The following is a 13,189-nucleotide window of genomic DNA, read 5'->3' as shown; positions in this document are numbered from 1 at the left end:
TACACATTGTTAATTTTTTTCCCTAACTGGTAGTTTTGTTTGTGAAATACATAGCTGTGATGTAATTTCTTCTAGAAACACTTTGATATAATTATGGGACCAAGAGAAGCAATGATTCTTGGTTCCTGCTGATCCTTTCATTAGTTTAAAAGAGGAAGTGCACCTCTGGGAAAGCTAGTCTATGAATTTTCTTGATCCAAGGCTTTTATCTTCCCCCTCTCCTTTTACTGTGAAAGTCTCCCATTTCATTACTTATTAAAATCTTTATCAGAGGACAGGAGAAGGGGAATGAAGACTTAAATTCTTTTACTTTAGTGTGTTTCTCCTCCCAAATCTATGATCCTTGGATAGTTTATCCATAAGACACTTCTAGTAGAGCAATGAAAATGTTGTTTCATAATTAGTTATGTTACCATTGCAGAAACAATTGAGTAGTGGAGTACTGTGTTGATAATTTTTTTTTTTAAAAACGGAGTAACCTGCTCCGGTAGATGTTGAAATTCATCTAACTTCATTTATGTAGCAAATGAAAATGTTAACAAATTATCTGGAGTGTGAAATGGTCCATACTAAAGTTTGTATGTGCCCTTAATATAAAATTTGGTATTGATTGCTGCGTTTTCTGTTTTGCTTATTTTACTTAAAGTATTTTAAAAAATCCCATCATACTTAGAGACTTAGAGTCAAACACCAGTAATCCTTCATCCTTTCCCTTTTCTGAATCCCTAAAGACAGCCACTTAAAAAATATATGTAGTTAGTTAGGTTTCTACCACATTTCTTTATAGTATGGGCAAGTTTTAGCACTAGGTTATTCACCAGATGCTTGGTCTTTACTGTGTACCTTGACCTTTGAGCTTTCAAGTTGAACAATTCTTTTAAGAGTACTATGTGGTTAAGTGCTACAATTACCCCCTTTTAGATTAGGAAACTGAAGTCCCAGAGAAACTATGTTCTGTGTCCCATACCTAATACCTAGGAAAGGATACTCCCAGTGTGCCTCCTTCAGCATCTATTATAAAAAAGTGATGATGTCCAGTGGCAGGTAAAGGCAAAGCCCTCCAAACCTGTTCTCATACTCTCAGTATGATCACTTAATAATCACTCTATAAATATTACTCACTGATGAACTAATTAGCATACAGTGATTGTTTCCTACCTAGGTTATGTAAAGATTTGCATTTCCTGGTGTTAGAATTTCTTTGAAACATCTAATACTTTTACATCCTGCATCACTTCGTTAAAGAATTGCTAAACAATTGTGAGAATCAAGTGTCACACATTTTATTTGACCCTTTGTGTCCTGGTGATGCAACTTTCCCTCACCATTATTTAGCGATTTGCTCTTGCCTGATATCGTGTCCTGCAGCCCAAGTCTTTCTCTTCCCTTGATTTTTCCCTTGCTTTGCAAGAACATTAACAAAGATAATAACTTTTTATTAAGTTTTAACCCTGAGTGAGCTCATTGTTTTTGGAGCTTTATGTGACTGAAGAAAATCTTTATTCTTTCTTATATTCAATTGCTAGTTTATCTGCCGCTGCATCCTACTTTTGTGGTGTCACCGTGCCTTGGCAGGGTGCTCTTTTCATGTGTGCTCAGCCTTGAGCCCTGAGGCACTTGGTAGAGACCTTGTTCTTCTTTACTAAGTTAGGAGCCAATCTTCCCTCTATTTTCTGCCTTCATAGGTTATGGGTCCAAGAAAGGGGAGGGGGGAGTTTATATCCATTTCTGTTCTTCCTGTTATTTGGTGATTTTTTTGAAAGGAACAGGAGGTATAACTATCATCTTAAAATCGTAAATTAGCCGGGCGCTGGTGGCTCACGCCTGTAATCCGAGCTACTCAGGAGGCTGAGATCTGAGGATCGCGGTTCAAAGCCAGCCCGGGCAGGAGAGACCGTGAGACTCCGATCTCCAATAAACCACCAGAAAACCGGAAGTGGTGCTGTAGCTCAAGTGGTAGAGCGCTTGCCTTGAGCTGAAGAGCTCAGGGACAGAACCAGGCCCAGAGTTCAAGCCCCACGACCGACCAAAAAAAAAAAAAAATCGTAAATTAGCTTTGTGTTTGTTAGGGGGCGTTTGGTCTTGCTAATGCAAAATAAATCTTGAAAGTCTATCAAGTAAGCAATAATTATTATCATATAGAAGTTTTAAACAGTGGAATTCTACTGAAATACAGAGGGTTTTTTTTTGCCTGTGAAAATACTATCAACTAGGATGAATGAGAACAGTGGGAATAGAGATAATATTAAGATACAGTAATTTGACTAGAAATTTATGAATATGTTAAAATCAAATTTCTTCTAAGAGATTCAAGATCAATACACCAAATCATGTAAAGCCATAAGTTAGCACCCATGATATATAGAGTGAATCATATTTTGCTGAAGTTTTCTATAGTTACCTTTTGTTCTCTTGAAATCTAACAACTGGTTCTAAAATAATTTCTATCATGGCTACTTTGGAGAATTTGGTGAAAGCTATGGACTTTCTAGAAAATTTCCTATAATTTTGTAGCATTCAAAGACCATGGAGCCTAGCCCATCTCTAATCCTCAGAAGAATCCCCGAAATACATACACACAGTTGCACAAAATGTATTTACCTCTCCAGACTGTGATACCTGAGTTACTGAAGCAGCACCTATCTCTTGACTGTGATTTAAAGCTGCCTCGTAAATGGTTTCTGAGACTCATCAGGCCTGAAAAGTGTCCACCTGCCACTAAGTGTCCATTTGCCCCTCCCCGCTCTCATCCATCTTTCTTCTGGCCCTGTCCAAGCAGACCTAAATTTATCCACACTGAGCAGAAAAAGTCAGCTGCCTGCTGCTGATAATATACCTTCAAAAGGAAACAGAGGTAGGAGAAAGTGTATTTCAATGCATTTGCCCTACTCCTGACTCAAATTCTTATTTTATTTTTAAATAAAATATGACTTTTTTTGCTCTTCACCCAATAATTATGAATTTATTGATCTTTATGGTAATATATCTTTTCTCCTATATTTCCTCAGGGTATGTATCAAAAATTGAAGCAATGACTATGATTTCCCTAAGTAAAGAGGAAGTCAAGGCATGTAGACCTCGTTCCCAAGACTCCCTTCTCAGAGAAACCTTGTGATTGTTCTAGGCCATCATATTCTGAATGACCTCTAGACAGTTTCAACTGGGAGGTCTTGTAAACTGTGGTCAGAGAGAGACAGAGAGAGAAAGCATTCATACCAGAAACATCTAACTTCTGGTTTAATTTCTGGGACACAGAATGTTGTGGGTTTACTGTCTACAGCTTTTGTTTGATACATGATCAAAATCAAATTTACTATGGCTTAGAAGTACTCTTTGATGATTTTGTGCTAAATATTATCATTTCTTCAAATAAATGCCTCAAATTGCAATGCTGATGGCTGGTTTTATGGTGGAAACAGCAGTGCTGAAGGGGAAATTGATACTACTCCACAACACAACCTCCCTTGTTGTTGTTTAAATAATTTTATTTCATTTTTAAAAATTGTCTTTTGATTATCTTTAAGTAGCTGTACAAAGGTGTTAACATTCAACTGTCATTTTGTCAGTATAATGCATTTTGATTGATATCTTCTCTTTCATCTTTCTCTCCCATCCCTCCCAACCCAATCCCTCACTTCCATTTACTTTGTTTCATAGGCTGTTCATTAAGTATTATGACCAAATTCTCTCCCAACTTCTTCCTCTTCTTTTAAGATCCCATCTTTGCTAGCTATAGAAAGTGCATGAGAAAAGGACAGGAGAGGAGAGTAGGAATCAAGAATAATCCTTTCTGGGTGGAAAACCCCACAGGACAAACTACACCATCACTGATCAATGGTTGGACTCCCTTGTGTTTACAGTGATGTTTGCCTGAGGACATTTAAAGCTGCTGAACTGAAAAGGAGGCACTTCAGTCTCCTATTGAGGTCCAAAGGTCAGAAACTTCAGAGGATCACCATCTAGCACCAACCTATTGCATATCTCTTTTACCAGAGCATGAAGCTCTGGTAATACCAATCATTTGTGCTTTGTTTAATTTTCTGTGGGAATGGAATCTTTTTGATTTAATTTGCTCCTGTTTCTTCTCAAGATGAATGTAACCAAATAGTGATTTGAAATTAATTAAAGTCTATAGTGATCCTTTCTTTACCAAGCTAACAGGTGGGAAAACATTGTATCTTCGTCTAAATGACTTTCTTTTACAACTGGAAGCTTCTGAAAGCACTTACTATCAAATTCTACAACCTGGCATGTTTGGAGTATATATGATTGCTAGTCTCAAATTATCTTGCAAATGTTTATCTATGTAATTCTCAGAAAGGTGAGTCAACAAGACTCAGTAGTCTGTCTGGTACAATTATGTGTTGAGTATTTGTCTCATGCACAAATGAGATACTGACTTTATACAATTATATTTAGTTATTTTAGCCCCATCCAATAATTAATTTCTAACCTACTTGTTTCCAGACTCAAAAACCTTTATTGTAGAAAGGTAAACATACACAAACATATAGATGACTATATAGTGAACGTCATGTTATCCTTTGCCTAACGTGGCTAGGAATCCATGTATTGCCAGTTGTTGCATTGTTCCTTTATTTGCAGTGTCTTGTTCACGTATCTGTTTGTTTTGTTTGCTAGAATATTTCAAAGCGTCTATCAAAATTCCTTATTCTCAAAAGGTTTTGATGTGGTCAAATAAAAAAATCAATTAATATATCTCTGCTCTCATATTTTGATAAATGTGGAAAAATAAACAAAAGATAAGAAGAAAGTCTCAGTCTAAATGTGTCAGTTTAAAATAAAATATTCAAAAAAAGATGAGAAAATTGAGATTTCTCTTTTAGTTTAGACAATATAATAAACATAGCCTTATGTAATTTAAATGTACATCTAAAAAGAAGCAAGGGAAGAGTATTAGATTATTAAGACCCTAAAATATGTATGTTTATTATTTTTTAGAGGATAAGAGCAGCATGTTTTGTTCATATGTAGAAATGGCAAATTATTAGTGAATGCAATATAATATAACATATGGTCTGTGAGCATAGAAAATGAAGCAGATCTCTTGGTGAACGTTAATTGTGTAGAAAGAGATCTCTCAGAGGTCCATGAGAGGCCAGCTTGATGAATTTCAATAATCTGAGACCTCTTTAAAACTTACCCCAGGTTTTACTGGCCAAGATTAAGCATGAATCAAGATTAAGCATGAGACCCAGTAAAAATGTAAACTCTTTAAAGCTCCCCGGCTTGCCACTGGTAGGTGCCAGGTTTCAGTCCCAAGAAAGTACCACCAGGAAGTCCTAAAACCATGGAAAATGGAGGCTGTGATAAATAGTTCTGGCTCTGCGGCTGGGTCTCTCTGAACTGGGGGATTCAGCTGGCATCATAAAACACAAAGCGACAGATTAAGCAGTTTACCAACACTATAAAAATCTCAAGAATAAATTCACTTTAATCGAAAAGCCCTGTATTCTAACTAAGGCATTTTTAGTCCTAAAACCACATACTTTTCCTTAAAAGGCTATCTCCATGAGCAAGAGCTTATAGTTTCCCTGTAATGCCAGACACAGTTATGTTCATGCACTTTTGCAATTTACATGTCCTAAGGAAAATACCCAGCTTGAGCTGATGGTGCGGGAGAATTTATTTTCACTAGAGAGGGAATGACCCATAACTCATGAATGGCAGCGCTTAAAGTGAGTTATGGAGGTTACTCTCCTGTGAGAGGAAATGGATTGGATTATCCTTCTGCCCAATTGTATGTTTTGGTTCTTAGCACACCAGGTTCTTAATTATGTACATTTTTCCTTTTTCTTTCATAAAATAAACGTGGATAAAGGGCAGTGCCATCTAGAAGCATGAGGTGCCTAATTGGGGCTCTGAAATATAGCAGAGTAAAAACAGAAGCCTTCTTACATGATTAAAAGGTAGGAGCCCTAAATGCAATTTAAACATAGTATTCAAGTTGATTAGCTCTGTAGTTAATTTATGATGCCCCCTGCTGCTATTATGCAAAACATTAAAAATCATTCCTTTCCTAAATTAAATATTTGCTGTTTTAAGTTATACCTAAATGAAGATTAAGTAACTGTTTTTTTCTAATTTCTTTGTATTGTTATGATAAGGCTGTTATTTAAAGTAAATATAACTAGTCACTACTTCCATTGGTAAGGAAATGATATGTAAAAATTACATTTGATAGTTATTTTATACAAATGATTATTGTTTATTTTACTGCAGTCAGTTATAGAACAAAATGTATAGATCTCTTTGTGCCTTTCAACAGAACAATTAGCAAAGGAATTTGATTTTGTTTGAGATTAAGATTCTGGTTCTTCAGTGAAAATGTTTTCTTTACAAATTCAATTGGCATTGTCCGAAAAGAAATGTACTACTGTTTATCTGACCTACATAACTGTAACCCTTCTGTATGTTACTTTAATAATAGCAATGTAAAATATTTTAAATAAATACATAAAATTCAGTTCATCTGTCCTTGGTGGGAAAGAAAAGAGTTTCAGTTGTGCTTTTGTGAGCTTCCAGGAGAACATTTCTACCTTGAAACTCAAGGTCTTTTCTGGCAACCACAGAGAGCACGAAGCATCTCAGCCCCAGGCTTGGGAGCCGGATGGAATTTGCTCTAAACATCCCGTCTGCTCTCTAGTTTGAATTCTCAATAAAACAGCTTAGCTTATCTCTGAAAATCACCTTGTTGACAACACAAATATGGACCTACACTTGCCACCTTCACACTTAAGATTTAAGAAGCCCCCACTAAACGTCCAGGGGTGTCAGTGTGTGCACTATTATTATTAGTGGTTATTATTAGTGTTTAACTGCAATTCCCCACCAGTACCATGCTGCCAGCACTACCATAAATTTTAATGCGATCACGTGCTCTTCTCTATTCATATCCACTGAATTCTGCAAGATCATAATATTCTCTATGAACCCTGGCTGAACCTTAGTGTGATATGAAGAAAGAACAAGATTTCTAGCACTGTTAGTTGTTCGTCATTTTGTAGTTTTTTTTTTTAAACTGGACACTGAGAGACACGGTTCCTTGAATAATATTACCTTAAAGCAAATTCACTCATTCAATTAATCTTTATCGAGCCTCTACAGGATGCGGGGCATGGCCCGAAGTGCTAATGAGTACATTTATGGGATAGTAAAGAATACTGACTCTTGAGAAAACCTTTCTCTCCCACTGCCTTGGAAAATCTGTCAGAGCTCATATATCATTTATAAAACCAAAAAGTATCTATGCAGCCCTGGAACCACTATTTTCCTTTTACTTTAAGAATACAAATTATAAAGAATAAAAGAACCCAGCCTTTCCCTGTAATCTTTCCTCTATTTTTCATGTGTGTTTGATAGAATTTTTTTCTAAAGGATTCCATAAAAGAAGATAATTTGTATACCTACCAATGATCTGCAGGCTTTTAATCTTTATTTTACTACAAACAGTAAGTGATTCTATCTGCTAAATTTATGGGAAGAATTCAAAATTTGGCAAATTTTAACTAAGCAGCTCTTTAAAAGCAAAGGATAGCACTGATGTTTTCATTATATAAATCTGAAAAATCAGGCCAAATGCATGGAACAAATTATTTAAATTATCAACGGTTCCCAGTAAACTAAATTTTCATCAAAGTCTTCATTTCCCTGTCCTACAAAAGGTAGTTATTTTTTAGTTTAACTTCTAATGAGATAAAATGGCTTGGTATCTTAGACATGAGCCTCAATACCTTTGTAAAACATAATTCTGAATCAATAAGCTTATTTTCTCTGTGTGAAATATCTTATGGTTAAAGGTTATTATATATTTAAAATTTGCTTATCCTATCTTTCATGGCATAAAATTTGCTTAGCAGTCACGTGTAACTATGCACTTCCAATTCCCAGAACAATGAACATAAGAAAATATAGTCACAGATTTGAGGTCACACAGAGAACATTGCATTTTATTTTTATGGTTAGGGCACGATCAGTCAGGAGGCAGTCATAAAACAGACCCATCCCAATAGAAGGGGCATTTTTTGGACACAGTTTGTTGGTGTGTCTTCAAAGAAGAACATTTATTTCATAGTGGGGTGTGTGCCTCAGTGTCTCCCTGACAAGATTATTTTTTTAAGAAAATCCCATTCTAGCAACTGGCTGGGAAACTTTGCCTTGGAGTGCCATCTAGAGGAATATTTTGTTCATATGCACCATTCTTTTTTGGCTTTGTGACCCAGACTGAATCCTGTAGTGTACATATATTTTTCCAGGTTAATTTTGGTTCTAATTCGCCGTATCAAAACAGAATATGAGAACCCTTTAGTAAAAATAGAATAACTGAGATCAAAACCCAAGTAATCGCCAGGCAACAATGGCTAATGTCTATAATCCAAGTTATTCAGAAAGCTTAAATCTAAGGATCATGATTCCAGGCCATTCTGGTCAGGAAAGTCTATGAGACTCTTATCTCCAATTAACTACCAATAAGTTGGAAGTAGAGCTATGGCTATAATGGTAGAGCACTAGCCTTGGGTGAAAAAGCTAAGGGCCCAGGACCAGTGTTCAAGCCTTAGGACCAGCAAGCAAAACAATAACAACAACAACAACAACAACAACAACACACACACACACACACACACACACACACACACACACACACACACACACACACACATCTTACAAGTAGTTGTCAGGATTGTTTGAAGCTTTAGTGCTAATCCATGGAAACAGCCAGTTGACCACAAACTGAGGTCATACTTCAGAAATTAGAATAAATATTTTTAGATCAATAAATGAATTAAATTTATTTTTGTCTATCCTGATCAAGTAAGTTTAGTTATCTCCATAGTTATTTCTTCATTAAGAAATTTGGTTAACCAGATTGCCCGTGTCCAACCCATAAAAAATTCTTTATGTTAGGAATAAACAAAACTTGAGACTTTGAAACTATTGTAATTATAGTTAAGTCCAGTGAAATGTAGGGAGAAGAAAATAACTTTTCCAGATATAGCTATACAACGCAATGTAAGAAAGAACAAATATTTACTAACATTTTTTTCCAAAGACAGTTTATCTGCGTATGTGGGGGCGGGGAGGGGGTCTTGGAACTGGAGTTCGCACTCAACCTCATACTCGACTTAACTTTTACACTCCCTTGAGCCTTACTTTTACTTCTGGCTTTTTGCTGGTTAATTGGAGATAAGAATCTAACAGACTTTTCTGCATGGGCTGGCTTTACACTGCAATCCTCACATCTTAGCCTCCTGAGTAGTTATAATGACAGGCATGAGCTACCAGGATGTAGTGTTTTTATTTGTTTGCAAAGGTAACAGAGGGGTCACAGTTACATAAGATAGTGAGTATATTTTTTGAAGTGTTACCCCTCCCTCATTTTCTCCCACTTCCCCCACCCCAACTCCCTCCTCTGCAAGTAGTAAAGTTCATTTTCAACATAGTGTCTAGTGGGCATTGCTGTTGCAGTGACCATTTCTGTGATTCCCCTTCTCTTCCCCAAATCAGATAAACTTGTATACAAGACAAAGGGTACCAAAATCAGAAATAGCAACCACAGAGAATAAACCAGAGGGGAGAAGATGAAAGAAAAAAAAAGAAATAACTGCAAACAATACATTGAGAGAGAGAGAGAGAGAGAGAGAGAGAGAGAGAGAGAGAGAGAGAGAGAGAGAGAGAGAGAGAGAGAGAGAGAGAGAGAGAGAGGAAAAATCTCTTTTTTCCATATCATGAAGTTCATTTCAATTAGCATCATTTTATATGGTCATATGTACATAGCTATTGGACTATTATGATCCTCTTCTAGGACTATACTAGGTATACACTAATTATTACAAATGAGGGAAACATGCAGCCTATGTTTCTTTGTGTCTGGCTCATTCTACTTTATATGATTTTCCCCAAGTTTTTCCATTTCCTTGTGAATGGGGTGGTGCCATTCTTTCTGATGGAAACATAGAATTCCATTGTATATTTATACCACATTTTTTTGATCCATTCATCTATTAAGGGGCATCTGGGTTGGTTCCATATCTTAGCTATGGTAGATGCTGCTGCAATGAACATAGTTGTGCTGGTAGCTTTAGTGTGGCCTTGTTCATGATCATTTGAGTAAATGCCCAAGAGTGGAATTGCTGGATCATAGAGGAGCTCTATGTCTAGTCTTTTCTTTTTTTTTTTTTTTTTTTTTTTATTTTATTTTTTTTTTGTTGGTTGTGGGGCTTGGGCACTGCCCCTCAGCTCCTCAGCTCAAGGCTAGCACTCTACCACTTGAGCCACAGCGCCACTTCCAGCCCTTTCTGTTTATGTGGTGCTGAGGAATCAAACCCAGGGCCTCATGCATGCAAGACAAGCACTCTACCACTGAGCCACCTTCCCAGCCCCTATGTCTAGTCTTTTAAGGAACTGCCATACTGCTTTCCAGAGTGGTTGAACAAGTTTACATTCCCACCAACAGTGAAGTAGTGTTCCCTTTTGGCTACATCCTCACCAGCATTTGTTATTATTTGTTTTCTTGTTAATGGCCATTTTAACTGGGGTGAGGTAAAATCTCAATGTGATTTTGATTTGCATTTCTTTTATGGCCAGAGCTGTTAAACATTTTTCTTCGTGTATCTATTGGCCATTCTTTCCAGAGAAGACTCTTTTTAATTCTTAAGCCCACATATTAATGGGGAGGTTGTTTCTTTGAGGATTTGTTTTTTGGGGGTTTGATTTTTTGAGCTCTAAATATATTTTAGATATGAGCCCTTTGTCTGTTGTACAGCTAGTTGAGATCTTCTTCCAATATGTGGGCTTTCTATTTATCTTGCTAACTATGTCCTTTGCCATGCAGTCAAACCCTTTCTAACAATGACACTCAAATTTACTGAGCAGACACAAAAATAACAACATCCTTGTAGTATTCTGATGGTTTAAATACTCCCCTGTGCTGGCACAAGTTCAAAGTTCTGTTTTCTTCAGTTTCTTGTAAAGTGTCTATACCATAAGAATATTCAAAGATGAAAACTGAGTGCTTGTTTTCTTTTGTTCCAAAGGGTTAACCATGAACCCACCACACTTGCTAGATCCCTGCACCTCAGGTATTAGAGACCCATTATAAAACCATGTCTCTACCCTTGACGACTCTGCCTCACAGAACTATGGCCTTTCCTCCTTCTGTTGTTTAATAAGGCTTTTGCTTTCTTATTTTGCCAAGTCCACAAACCTGCAGGTTCTCCAAGACAATCAAGCTAATAAGGTATGGTTGTCTGTGAGCCAGACTCATGAATTGTTTCTTGTCTGTTGAGATCTGATAAAGAAAAATGCAAAATGGAGGCATTTTTGTTTTCAAACAACATTTGCCCATAAGCAATTAAGCCTCAAAGTTCAAAGCATTCTCTTTCCTCATCTGACTGGTTACTATTTGATGCTATTCACAACATAGGGCCGGGGACAGTTCAGTTTTTCTGGCCAGTCCCACTGTTCCTTAAACAGAAGAAGAACCAAACCACAAGACCTCTAGAAAAAAAATGAAGATATTTTGTTCCCTTCTTCTTATTTCACTGTACTCTTGATTCCAAGCCATTGTATATGTGTTGAAAACCAACCAAGTGTACGATCAAGTACAAGGTACTAGTAGGGTCCTTAAGAAATAGGTGAATAGAGAAAATGAGGGAGGGAGAGAGAATTGAAGGAGTTGGTGAGGTAATTGTAGGAATGGGTAGGGTTGAGAGGAATTGGCAAGAATGATGAAAGGGGAGATAGTGATCAACATGTTTGTTCTCATAAGTTAACATGTTGAGTTATAACCCCTTTGTACAGCTACTTAAAGATAATAAATATATAATTTTAAAATTTTATTGCCAAAACAAAGGAGGAGGCAACAATGCTCAATAGGAAATGTACTCATTACCTTGCTTATGTAACTATAACCCCTCAGTACAGCATTTTTACAATAAAAAGTGTACAAAAATTTTGTCAAGGTGATATACAAAGAAAGCATAGTTACATAAGTAATGTAATGAGTACATTCCTTGTCTAACTTGTTACCCCTTCTCTCATTTTTCTCCCTCTTTCCTTCCCCCACAACACCCCCCCCCAAGTTTTACAGATTATTTTTAAAATACTGTCTTGGTTCCCCCTTTTGTCCTTTGTCTCACCATTTTGTTGTTCCCCTTTCCTTCTCTATTTCAGATATATGTATATATATCTGAATATATATATATATATATATATATATATATATATATATATATATATATATATATATGATACCCAGGGTACCAAAATCGAACACAGTGACAAAGGGGATGAGCTACAGGTAGAAAAAACACAAAAGAAAAAGGAAATCACATAGTACATTAAAATCAAGAACAACAAAGAAAAACCTCGTGTCTGTGTCTTGGAATTCATTTCGCTTAGCATCAGCTTATATGGACATATGTACATAGCTATTGAGCAAATTTTTTAAAAAGAAATAAGTATTGAGGTGGGCACCAGTGGTTTATGTTTCTAATCTTAGCAAATCAGGAGATCTGAGGATTGTAGTTTGAAGCCAGCTCAGTCAGGAAAGTCTGTGAAGCGTTTTATTTCCAACTAACCACTAAAAAGCTAGAATTGGAGCTGTGGTAGAGTATTAGCCTGTATTAAAAAAGCTCAGGGACAGCATCCAGGCTTTGAGTTCAAGTTTATCATCACTGAAAGGCAGATAGACAGGAAGGATGGGCAGAAGGAAGGAAGGAAATAAATAAATAAATAGATGTTCAGCATAGAGTGTTATTGAAAGAGTAAGAAATGATTTTTGACCCATAAGTTTATACTAGTAGAGAACAAGAAAATGGTAATTTAAAGCAACCAGTAGAAAGGTCTGTGTTGTAACAGATTCAGTGTGGAGAAAGAAGTAATTCTAGATGTTTTGGAGCAAAGAAAAAAACTAGAGTATCTGGCCAATAGACACATGAAGAAATGCTCAACCTCTCTACCCATAAGAGAAATGCAAATCAAAACAACATTGAGATACCACCTCACCCCAGTTAGAATGGCTATAATCAAGAACTTTAATAATAACAGATGTTGGAGGGGATGTGGACAGAAGGGAACCTTACTGTATTGTTGGTGGGAGTGTAAACTTGTTCCACTACTTTGGAAAGTAGTATGGAGGTTTCTCAAAAGACTCCAAATAGAGCTCCCC

The 13,189-nt window shown here is 36.5% G+C and overlaps 1 protein-coding gene across 1 annotated transcript in view; it reads right to left on the bottom strand.

The window, feature by feature from the left end:
- The window catches only part of Pde11a (phosphodiesterase 11A), a 352,033-nt gene that overhangs the window by 75,330 nt on the left and 263,514 nt on the right, over positions 1–13,189 (bottom strand). The window lies entirely within an intron of this gene.

Source organism: Dipodomys merriami, unplaced genomic scaffold (assembly GCF_024711535.1).
Source record: "Dipodomys merriami isolate MVZ:Mamm:240054 unplaced genomic scaffold, mDipMer1.0.p SCAF_1, whole genome shotgun sequence".
NCBI classification, from domain to species: domain Eukaryota; kingdom Metazoa; phylum Chordata; class Mammalia; order Rodentia; family Heteromyidae; genus Dipodomys; species Dipodomys merriami.
The sequence above is the reverse complement of the archived record's forward strand: the minus strand, read 5'-3'. Positions and strand labels throughout refer to the sequence as shown.